This window comes from Globicephala melas, chromosome 4, assembly GCF_963455315.2.
Source record: "Globicephala melas chromosome 4, mGloMel1.2, whole genome shotgun sequence".
In the NCBI taxonomy this organism is placed as follows: Eukaryota; Metazoa; Chordata; class Mammalia; order Artiodactyla; family Delphinidae; genus Globicephala; species Globicephala melas.
Window position 1 is genome coordinate 49,176,716 of NC_083317.1, and position 22,903 is coordinate 49,199,618.

At 38.4% G+C, this 22,903-nt stretch overlaps 1 pseudogene; it reads left to right on the forward strand.

The window, feature by feature from the left end:
- The first annotated feature begins 19,665 nt into the window (after positions 1-19,665).
- Positions 19,666-21,241, forward strand: LOC115855654 (tetratricopeptide repeat protein 8-like; annotated as a pseudogene).
- Positions 21,242-22,903: the final 1,662 nt, after the last annotated feature.

The following is a 22,903-nucleotide window of genomic DNA, read 5'->3' on the forward strand; positions in this document are numbered from 1 at the left end:
CGTGCTGACTCCTGTACTTCCTTTGTTGTTGTTCTCTTGATATGAGGTGATATAATGTGGGATGCTGGGACAGTGGGTCAAATACCTTCCAAGCTCTCAGGCCTGCACATAGGAGAGGCTAACCCCTACCTGGAATATTTGCATATTAGTGTAAGAATGAATTGTTACCTTTTCCAAGGTGGAAGGGGTCTAATGTGGTCAAATACCATGAACTGGCTGGTTGGTTTTCTTTTTTTGAATTTTATTTTATTTTTTTATACAGCAGGTCCTTATTAGTTATCCATTTTATACATATTAGTGTATATATGTCAATCCCAATCTCTCAATTCATCACACCACCCCCCCTGCCGCTTTCCCCGCCTTGGTGTCCATACGTTTGTTCTCTACATCTGTGTCTCTATTTCTGCCCTGCAAACTGGTTCATCTGTAACATTTTTCTAGGTTCCACATATATGCGTTAATATACGATATTTGTTTTTCTCTTTCTGACTTACTTCATTCTGTATGACAGTCCCTAGATCCATCCACATCTCTACAAATGACCCAATTTCATTCCTTTTTATGGTTGAGTAATATTCCATTGTATATATGTACCACATCTTCTTCTTTTTTTTTTTTAACATCTTTATTGGAGTATAATTGCCTTACAATAGTGTGTTAGTTTCTGCTTTATATCAAAGTGAATCAGCTATGCATATACATATGTCCCCATATCTCTTCCCTCTTGCATCTCCCTCCCTCCCACCGTCCCTATCTCACCCCTCTAGGTGGTCACAAAGTGCCAAGCGGATCTCCCCATGCTATGCGGCTGCTTCCCACTAGCTATCTATTTTACGTTTGGTAGTGTATATATGTCCATCCCACTCTTTCATTTTGTCCCAGTTTACCCTTCCCCCTCCCCATATCCTCAAGTCCATTCTCTAGTAGGTCTGCGTCTTTATTGCTGTCTTGCCCTTAGGTTCTTCATGACCATTTTTTTTTTAGATTCCATATATATGTGTTAGCATATGGTATTTGTTTTTCTCTTTCTGACTTACTTCACTCTGTATGACAGACTCTAGGTCCATCCACCTCACTACAAATAACTCAATTTCGTTTCTTTTTATGGCTGAGTAATATTCCATTGTGTATATATGCCACGTCTTCTTTATCCATTCATCTGTTGATGAACACTTAGGTTACTTCCTTGTCCTGGCTATTGTAAATAGAACTGTAATGAACATTGTGGTACATGACTCTTTGAATTATGGTTTTCTCAGGGTATATGCCCAGTAGCAGGATGGCTGGGTCGTATAGTAGTTCTATTTTTAGTTTTTTAAGGAACCTCCATACTGTTCTCCATAGTGGCTGTATCAATTTACATTCCCACCAACAGTGCAAGAGGGTTCCCTCATACCAGTTAGAATGGACATCATCAGAAAATCTACAAACAACAAATGCTGGAGAGGGTGTGAAGAGAATGGCTGGTTGGTTTTATTATTGTATAATAAACCACCCCATAACTTAGTGACTTAAAATAACAATTCTGTTTTACTCATGATTTCCTGGTTTAGGAAGTCAGGAAGGACTCAGCTGGCCAGTATGTCTCTGGTCCACATGGCTGTAGCTGGGGTGTCTGAGGCTAGAGGATTCACTTCTAAGGAGGCTTTTTCCTCAGATGTTTGGAGTCTCTGTGTACCTTGGCCTCTCTCTCTCTCTCTCTCCGTGACATCTCATTGTTCAGGGCCTCTATAGTTGGCTTGTTTTCTCATAGCATGGTCATCTCAGGGTAGATGTCTCAAGCTGCTTATTTGACAGCTGGTATCTCTCAAACAAGAGTTCCAGGAAAGAGGTTTCTGAGAGGTCCGTTCTGAGAGGTGCGTTCTGAGAGGTCTAGGTAACAGTTGCAAGGCTTCTTACAACTTAGCTTTGAAAGTTACAGAATATCTGTATTTTTTTTTAATATTTATTTGGCTGCATCGGGTCTTAGTAGCGGCATGCAGGATCTTTCTTTCTTTCTTTCTTCCTTCCTTCCTTCCTTCCTTCCTTCCTTCCTTCCTTTCCTTCCTTCCTTCCTTCCTTCCTTCCTTCCTTCCTTCCTTCCTTCCTTCCTTCCTTCCTTCTTTCTTTCTTTCTTTCTTTCTTCCTTCCTTCCTTCCTTCCTTCCTTCCTTCCTTCCTTCCTTCCTTTCTTTCTTTCTTTCTTTCTTTCTTTCTTTCTTTCTTTCTTTCTTTCTTTCTTTCTTTCTTTCTGCATTGGGTATTCGTTCCTGCACGCGGGCTTTTCTCTAGTTGTGGCGAGCAGGTGATACTCTTCATTGTGGTGCACAGGCTTCTCATTGCAGTGGCTTCTCTTGTCGTGGAGTATGAGCTCTAGGCACACAGGCTTCAGTAGTTGTGGCACGTAGGCTCAGTAGTTGTGGCTTGTGGACCCTAGAGTGCAGACTCAGTAGTTGTGGCGCATGGGCTTATTTGCTCCGCGGCATATGGGATCTTCCCAGACCAGGGCTCGAACCCATGTCTCCTGCATTGGCAGGCGAATTCTTAACCACTGCACCACCAGGGTAGCCCAGCATGCAGGATCTTTAGTTGTGGCATGTGAACTCTTAGTTGCGGCATGCGAACTCTTAGTTGCAGCATGCGGGATCTAGTTCCGGTGATTGAACCCAGGCCCCTGCATTGGGAGTGTGGAGTCTTAGCCACTGGACAACCAGGGAATTCCCCAGAATGTCTGTATTTTTTATTGGTAAGTGAGTCACTAAGGCTCAGCCTGGATCCAAGGGAAAGGAGGAACACATTCTACCTCTTGATGGTGGGGATGGCATGTGCATAAAGGGAAGAGAGGAATTGATGGTGGCCACATTTGAGACAAACTACCACGGTCTCATTGAAAGTCCTGTAACAGGAATTTAGGGTTGACCTGTTGTTGGCAGATAGGAGATTTGGCAGTAGCAATAGCTAGATCAGCTTTGGTAAGTGGGAGCCCATGGTTTTCATCTCATGCATAGCCTCCATTTCTGCCACCATGGCTACCTTTCCATGTGCCCAATGCAAGGGATGGCCAATGAAGAAGCTGACGTTATGTCTACTATCAAATAATTTTATCTACTTGTGTGCTTAGTGCTTTTTCTGTCATAGATTCTCTTTAGGGATTATATGCAATACAATACTTTCAGACTTTGAATCCATTTCCATATGTCCATCCACATGCTCCTACTATAGATTTTCTTGACCCCAGTCTTCCAGTATTTCTCCTTCCAAAATCTTGATCAGTTGTACTAAGACATTCCCTAGTGACCACATTCCCCCCACCCCCTTTTTTTAATCTCAAACAGATGTGCCACCCAAAGCTTGGCCCAATGGGAGGATTTCCTCTCACTGTTCTCTTTCAGAATCACCCTTGAATAGGGATATAATTTAGCCACTGTCTACTTAGGCTTACACCCACATACTGAGCTGACCAATCCATGGACCAAGCTCAATCATTTTTCCCTTCATGAGTATTAGTCAGTATTCACCAGAGAAACAGAACCAATAGAGGAGATCTATATCTATATCTATGTCTATATCTATGTCATCTCTATCTCTATATCTATAATGTATATGTATACCTGTATATATACATAAATATATGTATAAATATATATACATAAATTTATTATAAGGAATTGGCTCATGCTATTATTGAGGCTGGCAAATCCAAAATATATAGAACCAATGTTCCATTTTGAGTCGAGAGGCCAGAAATTGCTGTAGAACCAGGAAGAGCGGATGTCTCGGTTTGAAGGCCATCAGGCAGGAGAATTCTCATATTCAGGGGAGGATCAACCTTTTGTTCTATTCAGATCTTCAACTGATTGCATGAGGCCCACCCACATTCTGGATGGCAATCTGCTTTACTCAGTCTACCAATTTTTTTTTTGATAGGTAAGAACTAGATTTATTGAGAGAGATATGCACTCCATAGAGTGTGGGCCATCTCAGAAGGCGAGAAGCCTACCAATTTAAATGTTAATCGCATCCAAAAACACCTTCATAGAAACATGCAGAATAATATTTGCTCAAATATCTGGGCACCCTGTGGTCAAGTTGCCACATAAATAAACCATCATGGTGAGCTAGTTATAAAGTAACTGCTATGTGGCTGTATGTGTGAGCTGGTGCAATAGTGGTGGGTGACAATGACATGCGGATCTAGCTACCTGCTCATGGAGTTTGCTTGAACCCTCAGTCCCTGTTCATGCTCAACCTCAGATGTTCCACTTGCATCTCATGATGGCCTGCTGCTGGGCCCTCGGGCCTTATTATGATTTTGTGGGTCTGACAGCTTATGATCAGCAGTTCTGGCCAGTGGTGCAATTGATGTTCCAGGAACAAGCTCTCCATCTCTACCACAGTTCAATAGAACAGCAGAATTTGTTGTTTGTAAGATGTACAATTCTCCATTGCAGGGGGTAGGGCCTTGCTCTCTCACTAGTGCTGTCACAAAGTTCACACAACATCTTTTCCCACTCCTTACACCTCCAGTGCAATAGTGACTACTGGTCATATGATTCAAGAAGCAGGGCCCCTTGCACCACAACCTGGGCCTGCTTGCTTTCTCTTTCCTGCTTTGGACTCCATAGAAAATGGGTAATGTCCCAGGTATGGGATATTCTTTCAGAACTCGAACAAGCTGGTTTTGTGTTGTACTTATTGATGAGAGATACAAAGTAAAATAATCGATCCTTTACTTTGGAGGAAATGTCCAGCATGCTCTAGACTACTAAGCCCCTAAAAATTTAATTGATATGACAGCTCCCTGAGTATTTGTAGAATTTATCTCCCACTTTCTTATGTCCTGAGGGATGCCCAGGTGGCCCAGGCAAATGTATTTGGTTAAAAACTATTGTTATCTATTCTAAGTGAATGTGAACTGTTTCTGATTTTTTTTGATAAGATTGGACAATAATGCATTTGCCAGATCAATTGTCCCAACAACATTTATGGAATATTCCTTAATTTTACTACTTATTAAAATGTAACTTCATATATGCATGAGTGATTGGGAATTGCTACTTTGGTCCACTGATCTATTTGCCTATATTGGTGCCAGGGCCACACTTCTTTGGGTTTTGTAACATTATATTATGCTTTGATACTTTGTAAGGCATGCTTTTCCACACCATTTATATATCTTAAAGTTTTTAAAGTTATTTTTGCAAATTTACTCTTCCATAAACACTTTGAGGTTAGTTTGTGAAGTTTCATAAAAGAAAGCTATAATGGAACTTTTGTTGGGATTAAACTAGATTTATAGATTTTGCTGTTGAATAAATGATTTGAGAGAATATGAAGGCATAAAAGTGAAAAGGGTAAGAGGAAGTTTGAGTCATAGACACATAATTTTTGATAGACATAAATAGGCAAAACCCCCTCTTGAAATAAATGTCCTAAAACTCAGTAGTCAGATTTTTTTTTTTTCTGATGGGAATGTTTTTCATGAGCTACAGACTACATTTCCAGAATATTGAGGGATTTTCTTAATGCACTGTTTCTGTTTTTTTGTTTTTCATTCTATAATTGATTGAAACAGTTCATGAGGAGATCCAGGAACAAAATGTATAGCAGATATTGTGATGAGTTGCTCAAATTCCCCCACTTTGGGAGTGAATTCTTATCAGCTTGTTACCTGGAAGTGCTGGCAGCAAACAGATGTCAGCCCACTCTGAGGTAAATGCCTCATCTGAAGGGTCACTTCTCCCCCAAGCATTCTGCTTTCCCGGGGCAGCCCATAATTGAGTGTAAAGGCCTGTAATGTAAACACCCTCTCACCCCAATGTGGGACAATCGTTGTGTCAGAACTCCCCGTGGTTGGCTGAGGCTTTCGTTGAGACTTTATTGTAGTATAACAATCATAGAGAAGATGCACAAAAAGAGTATATAGATGGGATTAATAGATACACACTATTATATATAAATAGAATAACAACAAGAACCTACTGTATAGCACAGGGAACTAAATTCAGTATCTTGTAATAATCTATAATGGAAAAGAATCTGAAAAAGAATTTATATATATATATATATACACATACACATATACATAACTGAATCACTTTGCTGTGCACCTGAAACATTATAAATCAACTATACTTCAATAAAAAAATATATAGATGAATGTTATCACAAAGTAAACACACCTGGTAGCTTTATTAGTAGCCCTAAGCCCTCCTCATGTCCCCTCTCCAGCAAATACTCCTTATTCCTCTCCAAAGTTAACCACTACTCTGACTTCTAACATCAAAGCTTAGTTTGAAGTATGACTTTCATATCATGAAATTTGCTGATATTAAGCATACGGTTCAATAGAATTTGACAAACGCATTTACCTATGTAACCCACAACCCTGTCACGATAGAGAGTATTTTCATCACCCCGGGAAAATGCCTTATGTCCCTTCTCAGTCCACCCTTACTCCCAGAAGCGACTACTGTTCTGCTTTCTATCACCATAGATTAGATTTGCCTGTTCTAGAAATTCATATAAATAGAAGTATATACTATGTGTTTTTTGGTGTGTGTGTGTCTAGCTTCTTTTCATTTATCATAGTGTTTTTGGGATTCTTTCTTGCTCTTGTGTGTATTAGTAGTTTATTCCTTTTTGTGACTGAGTAGCATGCTGTTGTATGAATATATCATATTTTGTTTATATACTTTCCTGTTGGACATCTGAACTGTTTTCAGTTTTTGGCTATAATTAATAAAACTGCTCTAAACAGTTTTGTACAAGTGTTTTTGTGGACCTAGTTTTCATATCTCTTGGATAAATACCTAGGAATGAAACTGCTGAGTCATAGGGTGAATGTATGTTTAACTTGTTAAGAAACTGCCAGTTTTCTGTGTTACACATATACCTGTAATATATGAGAGTTCTGGTTGCTCTATGTCCTTGATAATATTTGGTATTGTGAGTCTTTTTCATTTTATCCATTCTAGTGGGTATATAGTGGTAATCACTGGGGTTTTAACTTGCATTTCCCTGATGACTAATGAAGTTAAACATTTTTCATATGCTTATTGCCATGCCTATATCTTCTTTTGTGAACTGTCTTTTTAAAAATTGAAATATAGTTGATTTACAATGTTTCAGGTATACAGGAAAGTGATACAGTTACACACACACACATAATACACATATATATACATATATATATTCTTTTTCAGATTCTTTTCCATTATAGGTTATTACAAGGTATTGAATATAGTTCCCTGTGCTATACAGTAGATCCTTGTTGGTTATCTATTTTATTTATAGTAGTGAGTATCTGTTAATCCCTATTTCCTAATTTATCCTTTCCTTCTGTTTCCTTTTTCCTAACCATAAGTTTGTTTTCTATGTCTGTGAATCTATTTCTGTTTTGTAAATAAGTTCATTTGTATCATTTTTTAGATTATACATATAAGTGATATCATATGATATTTGTCTTTCTCTGTCTGACTTACTTCACTTAGCATGAAGATCTCTAGGTCCATCCATGTTGCTGGAAAATGGCATTATTTCATCCTATTTTATGGCTGAGTAATATTCCATTGTGTATATATATATATATATATATATATATATATATATATATATCTCACATCTTCTTTATCCATTCATTTGTCGATGGACACTTAGGTTGCTTCCATGTCTTGGCTGTTGTAAATAGTACTGCTATGACATTGGGGCACATGTATCTTTTCAAATTAGAGTTTTAATCTTTCCTGGATATATGCCCAGGAGTGGGATTGCTGGATCATACGGTAGCTCTGTTTTTAGTTTTTAAAGGAATCTCCATACTGTTTTTCATAGTGGTAACATCAATTATGTTCTCACATAAAGAGTACAAGGGTACCCTTTTCTCCACACCCTCTTCAGCATTTGTTATTTGTAGACTTTTCGATGATGGCCATTCTGACCACTGTGAGGTGATACCTCATTGTAGTTCTGATTTGCATTTCTCTAATAATTAGTGATGCTGAGCATATTTTCATGTGCTTTTTGGCCATCTGTATGTCTTCTTTGGAGAACTGTCTATTTAGATCTTCTGCCCATTTTTTGATTGGGTTTTTTTTTTATATTGAACTGTATAAGCTACTTGTATATTTTGGAAATTAATCCCTTGTGAGTCACATCATTTGCAAATATTTTCTTCCATTCTGTAGGTTGTTTTTTTGTTTTGTTTATAGCTTCCTTTGCTGTACAAAAGCTTTTAAGTTTAGTTAGGTCCCATTTGTTTATTTTTGCTTTTATTTCCTTTGCTTTAGGAGAAAGATCCAAAAAAATATTACTACAATTTATGCCAAAGAGTGTTCTGCCTATGTTTTCCTCTAGGAGTTTTATGGTTTCCGGTCTTACATCTAGGTCTTTAATCCATATTGAGTTTACTTTTGTATATGGTGTTAGAGAATGTTCTAATTTTATGTTTTTACATGTAGCTGCCTGATTTTCCCAGAACCACTTATTGAAGAGACTGTCTTTTCTGCATTGTATATTCTTGCCTCCTTTGTTGTAGATTACTTGACTGTAAGTGGGTTAATTTCTGGGTTCCATATTCTGTTCCATTGATCTATATGTCTGTTTTTGTGCCAGATGATTAGTTTATTTTTAAAGTGAGTCTTATGTAGAGTAAGTCCTCCAATACTGGCTTTTTTCAAGATTATTTTAGATATTCTAAGTCTTTTGCATATCTATGTAAGTTTTCGTGTCATACTGTCAATTCCTACAAAGAAGTATGCCAGAATTTTTATTGCAATTGCACTGAATCAATAGATCAATTTGAAGAGAACTGATATTTTAACAACATTGAGTCTTCTAATCTGTGAACGTGGTATGGTATATCCTTCCATCTCTTTAGGACTGATCTTTAATTTCTCTTGGCAATATTTTGAAGCTTTTATGGGTGGCAGTCTCCCATAGCTTTTGTTAAATTTCTCTTAGTAGTTTGTGATTGAAAAAATTATTTTCCAGTTGTTCATTGCTAGAATATATAAAAATACAACTGAGGCTTTGGATCAACTCTGCAACTGTTACCAGAAAACTGGTTTATCTCTTGGAGGGTGTCAAGCCAAAAAACACAACAAAGCCAAAGATGGGGAGAAAGTGATGCCAAAAACTCGGCCTCTGTGCCCTGGTGCTGAATTGAATCTCAGAGATGGAGTTTTGGGTGAAGTAGAAAAGAATAGCTTTATTGTTTTGCCAGGCAAAGGGGGAAACAGCGGACTCATGCCCTCAAAACCGTGTGTCCCAACCCAGGGGGATTTGGTGAGGAATTTTATAGCAATGGTTCAAGGGTGGGGTTGCCAGTAAGGATCAGGGTGTGTACAGGGCCTGCACTCCTTTAATGTGTCCTTAGGTGGTTTTCTGATGAGCTTCTGTGGTTCTCAATGTTATCAAACTGTGACGTTCTCTCTGGAATGAAGAATGTTCATCAAGTAGTTAACATTGTCCATTTTGATGGGGGTTTAGTTCTGCAGAAGACCTCAAAGATATTGTTATGTGTATTCCTTGAGGTGGAACCAGGACACTGCCTCAAGGCTGCACTATTGTTTTTTGACTGCTCCTGCCTTGTCTCTGCATCCCCACCCTTCCCTGATTAGCAAATGTTTGAACCTGCCCTTTGGAACTCAGGGAAGGTCATGGAGGCTGAAGCCTATTCCCTACAAACAAGAATCAGGGGACCCAGAAAGGCTTCCATGTCCAGGAGCCCCACAGGGTCCTACTTGGTTTCAAAGGGAAGATTTATTACTACTTGTAGCAAGTAAGGAGAACACTGGGGATCTTTCCCAAAGCAGTGTCTCCCTGAACAGCAAGATTGCAGAAGTTTTAAGCTAAGGGAACATGCATATTCATGAAGGGGCTTGGGTGGTTGACGGAGTCCAAGCTTTAGTTGATTCAAGTCAGAAGGCTCAGAAAAGGTCAACATCATCATTATTATTTTTTTAAAAATCTGTTTCTTGAGGGAAGTTGGTCTGTAATTTTATCTCCTTAAATAGTGCTTGTTTTATTTTATTAGAATTATGCTGTCTTCATGTGATGACTTGGAAATTGTTCCTTCCCTCCTCTAGTTTTTGAAAGAAGTTTTATAGAATTGGCATTATTTCCTTATTAAATGTTTGATAGAATTCACCATCAAAGCTATTGGGCCCTAGCAGTTTTTAAATTAAAAATTTGATATTAAAAAAATCCCAGCTATAAGGCTATTCAGATTTTCTATTTGTTTTGTCATTTGTTTAAAAATATTTTGCTTTTTAAAAAATTTCTCTTTTATTTTTTGGCCATACTACATGGTGTGTGGGATCTTAATTCCTCAACCAGGGTTCAAACACATGCCCCCATAATGGAAGGGCAGAGTCCTAACCACTGGACCACCAATGAATTCCCTTGTTTTGTCAGTTTTGATAAGTTATGTCATTGTGTCCTCCCCGCCTCTTGATGGTCATGTTCTTGGCTGGGAGTGCCTGAGGCACTCACCCAGCCCTACAGAACCCTCCCCTCCCCTCACTCACAGAACACTCCCCTCAATCTCACCAGTATTGTGGCGGGGCCAATGTTGTTGGACTGGCCCTTATGGTTCTTATTATGACTGCAGGATGCACTTCAGCAGGAAATGATCAGGGAACTTTTAAGAATAAGATTTATTACTCACAGGTCCTGGCGGGTACACAACATGCCTGAGGGCCACACAGCAAGGTCTTGGAGAAAGAGAAAGAGAGAGGAAACCTGGAGATCTGCCTCTATTAGAGTCTGAGAGTAAGATGTCTAGGGCTTTGTGAGTTCACTCTTTATTGGTGAATTTAAAGCATAAGAGTGGGAATTAGGGAAATGCAGGGGTCACTAAAGTGGTCAGTTATCTAGGCTACCTAGGGCTTTATAAAAGGGGAACTTCATCAGTAGGAGTAGCCTAGTTTCTTATCTAGTTATTTTGCTCTGTCATACAGCTGGCAATATGTTTATTTGTGATGGATATCTTTGAAATGGATGCATCAGCAATCAAAAGCCTAATGTCAGGCACTTAACATTACAATTAAAAACTTAACGTCAGGCATGTACACAACACATGTTTTTCAAGAAATATGTGTATTTCATGTAAGTTGTTATACATATTGGCAAAATGTTGTTCAAAATAACAACTTGTTGGACTTCCCTAGTGGAACAGTGGTTAAGAATCTGCCTGCCAATGCAGGGGACACGGGTTTGAGCCCCGGTCTGGGAAGATCCCACATGCCGTGGAGCAACTAATCCCGTGTGCCACAACTGCTGAGCCCACGCACCAAGAGCCTGTACTCCACAGCAAGAGAAGCCACTGCAATGAGAAGCCTGTGCACCACAACGAAGAGTAGCCCCCACTCGCCACAACTAGAGAAAACCTGCACACATCAACGAAGACCCAATGCAGTCAAAAATAAATATAAATAAATAAATTTATTAAAAAACCCTAAATTCTTATTATTTTTAATATCTGTAGGATCTGTAATAATGAACCTTCTTTCTTTTCTAATATTTGGAGATTTTATCTTCTTTTTCTTAATTTCTCTTGCTAGAGATTTACCAGTTTTATTAATCTTTAAAGAAACTCTTGACCTTATTAATTTTTTCTATTATTCTGCATTTTCTGCTTTGTTTTCTGTTCTTGTTTTTACTTCTTTTCTTCTAGATACTTTGAATTTTATTTTCTCTTTCTTTTTCTTTAAACTAGCTTCTTAAGGTAGAAACATAGATTTTTTTAAAAAAAATTTTAATTTAATTTTATTTATTTATTTTTTATACAGCAGTTTCTTATTAGTTATCTATTTTATATATATTAGTGTATATATGTCACTCCCAATCTCCCAATTCACCCCACCACCACCACCACCACCACCCCTTACGTTCCCCTCTTGGTGTCCATACATTTGTTCTCTACATCTATGTATCTATTTCTGCCTTGGAAACTGGTTCATCTGTACCATTTTTCTAGATTCCACATATATGCGTTAATATATGATATTTGTTTTTCTCTTTCTGACTTCACTCTGTATGACAGACTCTAGGTCCATCCACGTCTCTACAAATGACTCAATTTCATTTCTTTTTATGACTAATACTCCATTGTATATATGTACCACATCTTCTTTATCCATTCGTCTGTTGATGGGCATTTAGGTTGCTTCCGTGACCTGGCTATTGTAAATAGTGCTGCAATGAACATTGGAGTGCATGTGTCTTTTTGAATTATGGTTTTCTCTGGGTATATGCCCTGTAGTGAGATTGCTGGGTCATATGGTAATTCTATTTTTAGTTTCTTAAGGAACCTCCATAATGTTCTCCATAGTGGCTGTATCAATATACATTCCCACCAACAGTGCAAGAGGGCTCCCTTTTCTCCACACCCTCTCCAGCATTTTTTGTTTGTAGATTTTCTGATGATGGCCATTCTAACTGGTGTGAGGTGATACCTCAGTGCAGTTTTGATTTGCATTTCTCTAATAATTAGTGACATTGAGCAGCTTTTCATGTGCCTCTTGACCATCTGTCTGTCTTCTTTGGAGAGATGTCTATTTAGGTCTTCTGCCCATTTTTTGATTGGGTTATTTGTTTTTTCAATATTGAGCTGCATGAGTTATTTATATATTTTAGAGATTAATCCTGTGTCCGTTGATTCATTTGCAAATATTTTCTCCCGTTCTGAGGGTTGTCTTTTTGTTTTGTTAATAGTTTCCTTTGTTGTGCAAAAGATTTTAAGTTTCATTAGGTCCCATTTGTTTATTTTTATTTTTATTTCCATTACATTAGGAGGTCCGTCAAAAAAGATCTTGCTGAGATTAATGACAAAGAGTGTTTTTCCTATGTTTTCCTCAAAGAGTTTTATAGTGTCCAGTCATACATTTAGGTTTTTAATCCCTTTTGAGTTTATTTTTGTGTATGGTGTTAGGGAGTGTTCTAACTTCATTCTTCTACATGTAGCTGTGCAGTTTTCCCAGCACCACTTATTGAAGAGACTGTCTTTTCTCCATTATAAATCCTTGCCTCCTTTGTCATAGATTAATTGACCACAGGTGTGTTGGTTTATCTCTGGGCTTTCTATCGTGTTCCATTAATCTATATTTCTGTTTTTGTGCCAGTACCATATTGTCTTGATTACTGTGGCTTTGTAGTATAGTCAGAAGTCAGGGAGTCTCATTCCTCCAGCTCCGTTTTTTTCCCTAAAGACTGCTTTGGCTATTCGGGGTCTTTTGTATCTCCACACAAATTTTAAGATTTTTTGTTCTAGTTCTGTAAAAAATGTCACTAGTAATTTGATAGGGATTTCATTGAATCTGTAGATTGCTTTGGGCAGTATAGTAATTTTCACAATATTGATTCTTCGAATCCAAGAACATGGTATATCTCTCCATCTACTTGTGTCATCTTTGATTTCTTTCATCAGTCTCTTATAGCTTGTTGAGTACAGGTCTTTTACCTCCTTAGGTAAGTTTATTCCTAGGTATTTTTGTCTTTTTTGTTGCAATGGTGAATGGGATTGTTCCCTTAATTTCTCTTTATGATTTTTCATTGTTAGTGTATAGGAATGCAAGAGATTTCTGTGCATTAATTAATTAATTTTTGTGTGTGTGTGTGGTACATGAGCCTCTCACTGTTGTGACATCTCCTGTCGCAGAGCACAGGCTCCGGATGTGCAGGTTCAGCGGCCATGTATCACAGGCCCAGCCGCTCCACGGCATGTGGGATCTTCCTGGACCGGGGCACAAACCCATGTCCCCTGCATTGGCAGGTGGACTCTCAACCACTGCGCCACCAGGGGAGCCCAAGTGCATTAATTTTGTATCCTGCAACTTTACCAAATTCATTGATTAGCTCTAGTAGTTTTCTGGTAGCATCTTTAGGATTCTCTATGTATAGTATCATATCATCTGCAAACAGTGACAGATTTACTTCTTCTTTTCCAATTTCTCTTCCTTTTATTTCTTTTTCTTCTCTGATTGCCATGCCTAGGACTTCCACAACTATGTTGAATAATAGTGGTAAGAGTGGACATCCTTGTCTTTTTCCTGATCTTAGAGGAAATGCTTTCAGTGTTTCACCATTGAGAATGATGTTTGCTGTGGGATTATCGTATATGGCCTTTATTATGTTGAGGTAGTTTCCCTCTATGCCCACTTTCTGGAGAGTTTTTATCATAAATGGTGTTGAATTTTGTCAAAAGCTTTTTCTGCATCTATTGAGATAATCATATGGTTTTTATTTTTCAATTTGTTAATATGGTGTATCACACTGATTGATTTGCGTATATTGTAGAATTCTTGCATCCTTGGGATAAATCCCACTTGGTCATGGTGTATGATCCTTTTAATGTGCTGTTGGATTCTGTTTGCTAGTATTGTGTTGGGGATTTTTGCATCTATGTTCATCAGTGATATGCGTCTGTAATTTTCTTTTTTTGTAGTATCTCTGTCTGGTTTTGGTATCAGGGTGATGGTGGCCTGATAGAATGACTTTGGGAGTGTTCCTTCTTCTGCAATTTTTTGGAAGAGTTTGAGAAGGATGGGTGTTAGCTCTTCTCTAAATGTTTGATAGAATTCATCTGTGAAGCCATCTGGTCTTGGACTTTTGTTTGCTGTAAGATTTTTAATCATAGTTTCAATTTCATTACTTGTGATTGGTCTGTTCATATTTTCTATTTCTTCCTGGTTCAGTCTGGAAGGTTATACCTTTCTAAGAATTTGTCCATTTCTTCTAGGTTGTCCATTTTACTGGCATAGAGTTGCTTGTAGTAATCTCTTATGATGCTTTGTATTTCTGCAATGTCCATTGTAACTTCTCCTTTTTCATTTCTAATTTTATTGATTTGAGTCCTCTCCCTCTTTTTCTTGATGAGTCTGGCTGAAGGTTTATCAATTTTGTTTATCTTCTCAAAGAACCAGTTTTTAGTTTTATTGATCTTTGCTATTGTTTCTATTTCATTTATTTCTCCTCTGATCTTTATGATTTCTTTCCTTCTACTACTTTGGGTTTTGTTTGTTCTTCTTTCTCTAGTTCCTTTAGATGTAAGGTTAGATTGCTTACTTGAGATTTTTCTTGTTTCTTGAGGTAGGAATGCATTGCCATAAACTTCCCTCTTAGAAGTGCTTTTGCTGCATCCCGTAGGTTTTGGATCATCGTCTTTTCGTTGTAATTTGTCTGTAGGTATTTTCTGATTTCCTCTTTGATTTCTTCAGTGATCTCTTGGTTATTTAGTAATGTATTGTTTATACTCCATGTGTTTGTGTTTTTTCATTTTTTTCCATGTAATTGATTTTTAATCTCATAGTGTTGCAGTCAGAAAAAATACTTGATATGATTTCAATTTTCTTAAATTTACCGAGGCTTGATTTGTGACCCAAGATGTGATCTATCCTGGATAATGTTCCATGTGCACTTGAGAAGAAAGTGTATTCTGTTGCTTTTGGATGGAATGTCCTATAAATATCAATTAAATCTGTGTGGTCTATTGTGTCATTTAAAACTTGTGTTTCTCTAATTTTCTGTCTGGATGATCTGTCCATTGGTGTAAGTGAGGTGTTAAAGTCTCCCACTACTATTATGTTACTGTCGATTTCCTCTTTTATAGCTGTTAGCAGTTGCCTTATGTATTGAGGTGCTCCTATGTTGGGTGCATATATATTTATAATTGTTATATCTTCTTCTTGGATTGATCCCTTGGTCATTATGTAGTGTCCTTCCTTTTCTCTTGTAATATTTTTATTTTAAAGTCTATTTTATCTGATATGAGTATTGCTACTCCAGCTTTCTTTTGATTTTGATATGCTATCAAAATCTTTTTCCATCCCCTCACTTTCAGTCTGTATGTGTCCTTAGGTGTGAAGTTGGTCTCTTGTAGACAGCATATATATGGGTCTTGTTTTTGTATCCATTCAGCGAGCCCGTGTCTTTTGGTTGGAGCATTTAATCCATTCACATTTAAGGTAAATATCAATATGTATATTTTATGACCATTTTCTTAATTGTTGTGGGTTTCTTTGTGTCGGTCCTTTTCTTCTCTTGTGTTTCCCACTTAGAGAAGTTCCTTTAGCATTTGTTGTAGAGCTGGTTTAGTGGTGCTGAATTCTCTTAGCTTTTGCTTTTCTGTAAAGCTTTTGAATTCTCCATCAAAACTGAATGAGATCCTAGCTGGCTAGAGTAATCTTGGTTGTAGTTTCTTCCCTTTCATCACTTTAAATATATCGTGCCACTCACTTCTGGCTTGTAGAGTTTCTGCTGAGAATTCAGCTGTTAACCTTATGGGAGTTCCCTTGTATGTTATTTGTCGTTTTTCCCTTGTTGCTTTCAATAATTTTTCTTTGTCTTTAATTTTTGTTAATTTGATTACTATATGTCTCGGCATGCTTCTTCTTGGGTTTATCCTGCCTGGGACTCACTGCACTTCCTGGACTTGGGTGGCTATTTCCTTTCCCATGTTAGGGAGGTTTTCGACTATAATCAATATTCAATTGATTCAAATATTTTCAAATATTCAAATATTTTCTTGGGCCCTTTCTCTCTGTCTTCTCCTTCTGGGACCCCTGTAATGAGAATGTTGTTGCATTTAATGTTGTCCCAGAGGTATCTTAGGCTGTCTTCATTTCTTTTCATTCTTTTTTCTTTATTCTGTTCCATGGCAGTGATTTCCCCCATTCTGTCTTCCAGGTCACTTATCTGTTCCTCTGCCTCAGTTATTCTCTATTATTTCCTTCTAGTGTATTTTTCATTTCAGTTTTTGTATAGTTCATCTATGTTTGTTCTTAATTTTTCTAGCTCTTTGTTAAACATTTCTTGCATCTCCTTGATCTTTGCTTCCATTCTTTTTCCAAGGTCCTGGATCATCTTCACTATCATTCTGAATTCTTTTTCTGGAAGGTTGTCTATCTTCACTTCATTTAGTTGTTTTTCTGGGGTTTTATCTTGTTCCTTCATCTGGTTCATAGTCCTCTGACTTTTCATTTTGTCTGTCTTTCTGTGAATGTGGTTTTCATTCCACAGGCTGCAGAACTGTAGTTCTTCTTGCTTCTGCTGTCTGCCCTCTGGTGGATGAGGCTATCTAAGAGGCTTGTTCAAGCTTCCCAATGAGAGGGGCTGGTAGAGCTGGGTGTTGCTCTGGTGGGCAGAGCTCAGTAAAACTTTAATCTACTTGTTTGCTGATGGGTGGGGCTGGGTTCCCTCCCTGTTGGTTGTTTGACCTGAAGTGATCCAGCACTGAAGCCTACCCGGCTCTTTGCTGGGGCTAATGGCAGACTGTTGGAGGGCTCATGCCAAGGAGTATTTCCCTGAACTTCTGCTGCCAGTGTCCTTGTCCCTATGGTGAGCCAAGCCACCCCCTGCCTCTGCAGGAGACCCTCCAACAATAGCAGGTAGGTCTGGTTCAGTCTCCTATGGAATTACTGCTCCTTCCTTCAGGTCCTGATGCGCACACTACTTTGTGTGTGGCCTCCAAGAGTGGACTCTCTGTTTCCCCAAGTCCTGTTGAAATCCTGCAATCAAATCCCACTAACCTTCAAAGTCTGATTCTCTAGGAATTCCTACTCCCACTGCCAGACCCCCAGGTTGGGAAGCCTGAATTGGGGCTCAGTACTTTCAGCCCTGTTGGTGTACCTCTGTGGTATAAGTGTTCTCCATTTTGTGAGTCACCCACCCAGTGGTTGTGAGATTTGATTTTATTGTGATTGGGCCCCTCCTTCCATCTCATTGCAACTTCTCCTTTGTCTTTGGATGTGGGGTATCATTTTTGGTGAGTTCCAGCATCTTCTTGTTGATGATTGTTCAGCAGTCAGTTGTGATTCCGGTGCTCTCCCAAGAGGGAGTGAGTGTATGTCCTTCTACTCCGCCATCTTGAACCAATCTCTGAAACACAGATTTTTATACCTTTCTTCTTTTCTAAATAGGAACTGAAAATACTAGCAAACAGAATCCAACAGCACATTAAAAGGACCATACACCATGATCAAGTGGCGTTTATCCCAGGAATGCAAGGAATTTTCAATATACGGAAAACAATCAATGTGATAAACCATATTAAAAAATTGAAGGAGAAAAACCATATGATCATCTCAATAGATGCAGAAAAAACATTTGATAAAAATCAACACCCATTTATGATAAAAACCCTCCAGAAAGTAGGCATAGAGGGAACTTACCTCACCATAAAAGAGGCCATACATGACAAACCCACAGCCAACATCGTTCTCAGTGGTGAAAAATGGAAACCATTTCCTCTAGGATCAGGAACAAGACAAGATTGTCTACTCTCACCAGTATAATTCAACATAGTTTTGGAAGTTTTGGCCACAGCAATCAGGGAAGAAAAAGAAAAAAAGGAATTGAAATCAGAAAAGAAGAAGTAAGACTGTCACTGTTTGCAGATGACATGAAACTTTACATAGGGAATCCTAAAGATGCTACCAGAAAACTACCAGAGCTAATCAATGAATTTGGTAAAGTAGCAGGATACAAAATTAATGCACAGAAGTCTCTTGCATTCCTATACATTAATGATGAAAAATCTGAAAGAGAAATTAAGGAAACACTTCCATTTACCACTGCAACAAAAAGAATAAAATACCTAGGAATAAACCTACCTAAGGAGACAAAAGACCTATATGCAGAAAACTATAAGACACGGATGAAAGAAATCAAAGATGATAAAAACAGATGGAGAGATATATCATGTTCTTGGATTGGAAGAATCAACATTGTGAAAATGACTGTACTACCCAAAGCAATCTACAGATTCAATGCAATCCTTATCAAACCACAAATGGCATTTTTCACAGAAGTAGAACAAAAAATTTCACAATTTGTATGGAAACACAAAAGACCTTGAATAGCCAAAGCAATCTGGAGAAGGAAAAATGGAGCTGGAGGAATCAGGCTTCTGGACTTCAGACTATAGTACAAAGCACAGTAATCAAGACAGTATGGTACTGGCACAAAAACAGAACTATAGATTAATGGAACAGGATAGACAGCCCAAAGATAAACCCACACACATATGGTCACCTTAATTTTGATAAAGGAGGCAGGAATGTACAGTGGAGAAAGGACAGCCTCTTCAATAAGTGGTGCTGGGAAAACTTGACAGCTACATGTAAAAGAATGAAATTAGAACACTCCATAACACTATACAAAAAAATAAACTCAAAATGGATTAAAGACCTAAATGTAAGGCCAGACACTATCAAACTCTTAGAGGAAAACATAAGCAGAACACTCTATGACATAAATCACAGCAAGATCCTTTTTGACCCATCTCCTAGAGAAATGGAAATAAAAACAAAAATAAACAAATGGGACCTAATGAAACTTCAAAGCTTTTGCACAGCAAAGGAAACCATAAACAAGACGAAAAGACAGGCCTCAGAATGGGAGAAAATATTTGCAAATGAAGCAACTGACAAAGGATTAATCTCCAAAATGTACAAGCAGCTCATGCAGCTCAATAACAGAAAAACAAACAACCCAATCCAAAAATGGGCAGAAGACCTAAATAGACATTTCTCCAAAGAAGATATACAGTTTGCCAACAAACACATGAAAGGATGCTCAACATCACTAATCATTAGAGAAATGCAAATCAAAACTACAATGAGCTGCTCCTTGCCCCCCGCCCTCCCTGTGCTGGGCCCTGGTCTTTCGCGGCTGGTTCCCGGCTGCCATGGACTTGGAGATGGAGCCGTTGCTCCTGGCCTGGAGCTATTTTAGGCACAGGAATTTCCAGCTCTGGGCAGATCTGTGCATGCAGATGCTGGAGAAGTCCCCTTATGACCAGATTGAGCATACTGAGGCACATGGTGAAGTAATTTGTACAAAGTTACAAAGCTGGCAGCCTGGATTTTAAAAGCACGAGCACTAAATGAAGTGGTGTACATAGATGAAATTGACGTAGATCAGGAAGGAATTGCAGAAATGATACTGAACAAAAATACTATTGCTCACATTCCATGTCCTGGCACATCTCTGAAACTCCCTGGAACTAACCAGACAGGAGGGCCTAGTCCAGCTGTCAGGCTAATCACTGAAGCTGGAATACCCATTACAGGTTTCCTTAGACCCAGCACACAAAGTGGAAGGCCAGGAACTATGGAATAGGCCATTAGAACACCCAGCACTGCCTACACAGCTTGCCCTATCACCAGCTCATCTGGAAGGTTTTTTAGGCTGGGAATGGCTTCCATGCTTACAAGTCCTGATGGATCTTTTATAAATTTATCTAGACTGAATTTAACAAAGTATGCCCAGAAACCTAAATTGGCAAAGGCTTTGTTTGAGTATGTCTTTCATCATGAAAATGATCTTAAGACTATTGTGGATTTGGCTGCCCTTTCCACAGAGCATTCTCAATACAAGGACTGGTGATGGAAAGTGCAGATTGGAGAATGTTACTACAGCTTAGGAATGTATCTTGAAGCAGAAAAACAATTTAAATCAGCCCTGAAGCAGCAGGAAATGGTAGATACTTTTCTCTACTTGGCAAAAGTTTACATCTCATTGAATCAACCTGTGACTGCTTTAAATCTTTTCAAACAAGGCTTAGATAAGTTTCCAGGAGAAGTAACCCTACTTTGTGGAATTGCCAGGATCTATGAGGAAATGAACAATATTTTATCAGCCACTGAATACCACAACGAGGTTTTGAAACAGGACAACACTCAGGTGGAAGCCATTGCATGCATTGGCAGCAACCATTTTTATTCTGATCAACCAGAAGTAGCTCTCTGGTTTTACAGGCAATTCCTGCAGATGGGTGTTTATAACTGCCAGCTTTTCAACAACCTGGGGCTCTGTTGCTTCTATGCCCAGCAGTATGATATGACTCTGACCTCATTTGAACATGCCCTTTCTCTGGCTGAAAATGAAGAGGAGGTTGCTGAGGTCTGGCACAACTTGGGACATGTAGCTGTGGGAATAGGAGATACGAATCTGGCCCATCAGTGCTTCAGGCTGGGTCTGGTTAACAGCAATAACCATGCAGAGACCTACAACAACCTGGCCGTGCTGGAGATGCAGAAGGGCCATGTCGAACACGCAAGAGCACTGCACAGTTGCAAGCTGCTTCATCCTTAGCACCCCACATGTATGAGCTGCATTTTAATTTTGCAACAGTATCTGATAAGATGGGAGATCTACAGAGGAGCTACATTGCTGCTCAGAAGTCTGAAGCAGCATTTCCAGATCACCTGGGCACTTAACACTTTATTAAGCAGTTAAAGCAGCATTTTGCCATGCTCTGATTTTTCCTCAGACTAAAGATATTCTTATGGAGGGACATTATGCAAGGAAAACAGTAGTGTATATATATGTGTAGTACAAACATGTGCTTGATATTAGTGAAGGTGACATAAGGGAAATTAAACCAGGATATTTAAAAACTTTAATAACTTTATAAGATAATGTTTTAAAAGAAAGGATTTAAGCATTTGTAAACAGATTATGAAATCTACCACATTATATGGTAGATGTTTGTTTATAATGTTTATAAAACACTTTCATGAATTGACTCAAATTTTATAAATTCACATTTTTAATGTCCTTTATCTGACCATTAGCTATCATGTAGCTTAAAGGGTCTGAAATCTGCCTTTAAAATTGCACTTTTAGGACTAAAAGTGTATATATACTTAACCTTGGTAGAGACTTTAGAGATTAAAAATTGTACTTAAAGCTATTTTTTATCAAATGCTTTGTGAGACACTCTACATTTTCTTATATATTATGTTTTAAAATAAATGTGTATAAAACACCAAAAAAAATTACAATGAGGTATCACCTCATACCAGTCAGAATAGCCATCATCAAAAAATGTACAAACAATAAATGCTGGAGAGGGTGTGGAGAAAAGGGAATTGTCTTGCACTTTTGGTGGGAATGAAAATCGATACAGCCACTATGGAGAACAGTAGGGAGGTTCCTTAAAAAACTAAAAATAGAACTACCATACAACCCAGCAATCCCACTACTGGGCATATGCACTGAGAAGACCATAATTCAAAAAGAGTCATATACCAAAATGTTCATTGCAGCTCTATTTAAAATAGCCAGGACATGGAGGCAACCTAAGTGTCCATCAACAGATGAATAGATAAAGAAGATGTGGCACATATATACAATGGAATATTAGTCAGCCATAAAAAGAAATGAAAATGAGTTATTTGTAGTGAGGTGGCTGGGTCTAGAGTCTGTCATACAGAGTGAAGTAAGTCAGAAAGAGAAAAACAAATACCATATGCTAACACATATATATGGAATCTTAAAAAAAAAAAGGTTCTGAAAAACCTAGGAGCAGGACAGGAATAAAGATGCAGATGTAGAGAATGGACTTGGGGACACGGGGAGGGGGAAGTGTAAGCTGAGATGAAGTGCAAGAGTGGCATGGACATATATACACTACCAAATGTAAAATAGCTAGTGGGAAGCAGCCACATAGCACAGGGAGATCAGCTCGGTGTTCTGTGACCACCTAGAGGAGTGGGACAGGGAGGGTGGGAGGGAGACGCAAGAGGGAGGAGATATGGGGATATATGCATATGTATAGCTGATTCACTTTATTATACTCCAATAAAGATGTTAAAAAATATAGGAACTGAAAACAACACATTTAATTTTTTTTACCATGTTTATTGGAGTAAAATTGCTTTACAGTGGTGTGTTAATTTCTGCTTTATAACAAAGTGAATCAGCTATATGTATATATATATCCCCATATCTCTTCCCTCCTGCGTCTCCCTCCCACCCTCCCTGTCCCACCCCTCTAGGTGGTCAGAGAACACCAAGCTGATCTCCCTGTGCAGTGCAGCTGCTTCCCACTAGCTATCTTATTTTATATTTTGTAGTGTATATATGTCCATGCCACTCTCTCACTTCATTCCAGCTTACCCTTCCCCCTCCCTGTGTCC